Here is a 2,805-nt window from a genome sequence, read left to right on the forward strand (position 1 = left end):
CCTCAGTTGCTCTTCCTGAGGTTTCTACCTTTTTTTTTCCCCGTTAAAGGGTTTTTTTGGGGAGTTTTTCCTTATCCGCTGCGAGGGTCATAAGGACAGAGGGATGTCGTATGCTGTAAAGCCCTGTGAGGCAAATTGTGATTTGTGATATTGGGCTTTATAAATAAAATTGAATTGAATTGAATTGAATCAGCCATCTAAACTCCAAAAACTCCTGCTCAGATTTTTCCTTCAAATTGTTGTAAAATGGTCAGTTTGGCTGTTAAGTTTCTAAAAGATTAACCTGGGGGGTTACTGGTGAGTTACAATGGTCCCCCTAATGTTAAATAGGTGATTACGGCCCTGCATCACAGCGCAGCTGGTCAGAGTTTCATTCGCAACAAATGGCAATAATATGTTGACGCTGAAAGTTGAGTTTCACGCAGTTATCTCAGACACCCGGTAAAACTGATGCCCACCCTTCAAGATTGCTCTCTTGAAGGGTGGGCATCAGACCAGGCACCAGGATCATCTTCTTGCAGTGGTGGCAGCAAAATGCTCACACACTAACGGTCTTCATGGCTCTCTGATCTCCTCCACAGTGCCACTAGTCGTGCGTAGAAGCGCAGTGCGCCTTTATTGAAAAGTGCTGAAAGAGGAAGGGAGCGCCCAGCGGAACCCAAAACTAATCATTTTATTTCTATATGATGATTTTGCAACATTGCTATTTTCACTCAACTGTATTTATCCCATTTTTTTTTATCACGTTTTCTAACAGTGTCTATACACCACATAACCAGTGTGACATGAGTTTCAGACGATGACAGCCTCGAGCTGACAAGAAAGCGTTTAATGAACACATCTTCATAAATTCACATGATGATATCCACATCAAGAAGAACCAAAAGCTGGCTGAGTAAAGCGATTCTTATTAAGGCTGCTGATTGAGAAAAACTGTCCACGTGAACGCAGAGAAGAGAGGAAAACAAAACACACACAAAAATATAAATAAAATAAAATATAAAAATAAAAAGCAAACATAATTTATATCGCAATGCAGCCATATCATGTAGGCCGGATTAATATATTGCCACACACTAACAGATGGTATTGTTCCTGCAGTAGAGGACTGGCGGGTGTGGACGTAATGACAACTCTGAGGTCAGACGTATCATTTCACACATTTAAACATTTCAATCAGAAAGAACTTTCTATCAGAGAGAGAAGCAGCAACTCAACTTGCACACGACGATTTTTTTGAAAAACAAACCACAAACTGAGACCTTTTGCCTCTGGACCTCATCTTAAGACCTGCTGTCACTGACAAACGGACAAATTCAAGGTAGACGAGAGATTTTGACACTTTTTTAAAGACCATGTTGTTTTCTGTGTATTTTACCATTGAGACCTTACAAAAAATGTAGGCTACTGATGTAGGCAAAGTATGACCAATATTGGCCATATTTTGCCTACATCAGTATTTTAGTGTAAATGAATCAAATTGGACTGATGTTTGACTGTTACCAAGTTTGAATAAGTAAATCTAAGGCTACTTCATTTGGTTTACCAACTGTCTGTTTTATCTGTCCAACAAACAGCTTAGAATAAACATGCTAATACATATATAGCCTGGTTTATATATATATATTTTTTTTTTTTTTTTTTTAACTTCTTGGTGATATAGGCCATCAGTGCTGCAAGCAGTGACACAAGCATTGAAGCCGTATGATTTGAATATGCACATAATTCAACCATTTTCTCAATATTAAGGATGTTTTTCATTTATAAGTATTTTACACAAAACATCATTTAAATACTATGTCACCATACTATGAGAGCAACAGAGAGGTGTGTATCAAGGAGATCTTTCTAGAGAAAAAAGTGCTGATATGGTGCTGGCTTTTTCTCATTCAGCAAGAGAGCTTAAAATTGGCATGTTGTTGAACATCTGGCAAAAATGTCCCTCTGTAACAGACAGCTATGTCTACTGTATGCATGGGCAGATTATGAGACAATGGGCCCCTGGGCACAGATATGCAAAAGGCCCCACCAGCTCTCCTACACAGGGTCAAGACACACAGTGTTTGTGGTGGTTTTGCCTCTTTTTGTTGTTTGCGTCTCTCTGAGGGCATCTTGTGTGTCTCTCAGGTCATATCTTGTAATTTTAAGTCATGTTGTAGGTACTTTTCTCTTTGAGATCATTTTATGACATTTTTAGCTGTTTGTCTTTTTTGAGGCCATTTTGTGGCTCCTTGGATTCAATTTACATCATTATAGTCATTTTGTGTCTCTTAGAGGTCATTTTTGTCTTTCTGACGTAATTTTGTGTATCTCAAAAGTAATTGTGTGTATTTTAAGAGTTATTTGATGTTGTCTCTTTCAGGCAATATTTTGTCTTTCTGAGGTCATTTAGTGTCTCTCTGTGGAAATATTGTGTCTTTTTAAGTCATTTTGTGTCACGCTGAGGTACTCTTTGAGATCTTTTTTTTTTTTTTTTTTGCTTTTTTAGGTTATTTCGTCTTTTTTTTAGGTCTTTTTCTGTCACTTTTTATGTCATTTTAGTCTTTTTGTGTCTCTGAGGTAATTTTATGTTTCTCTGAGGAAATTTTATGTCTCTTTAAGGTCAATTTGTGTCTTTTTTCTTTTTTTGTGTCTGTTTGTAGTTGTCTATTTTGTAGTGTTTTTGTCTCTTTGCAGTTCCTCAGCATGTTTTTGTGGTAATTTTGAGTCTCTTCCTGGTCAGTAAGTGTTAATTTGAGTGACATTTTGCAGGTGAAGGCCAGAGGGGCCCCTGACACTCTGGGTCCCTGGGCCTGTGCCCAGTAG

The sequence above is a fragment of the Epinephelus moara genome, chromosome 6, assembly GCF_006386435.1.
Source record: "Epinephelus moara isolate mb chromosome 6, YSFRI_EMoa_1.0, whole genome shotgun sequence".
NCBI lineage: Eukaryota > Metazoa > Chordata > Actinopteri > Perciformes > Serranidae > Epinephelus > Epinephelus moara.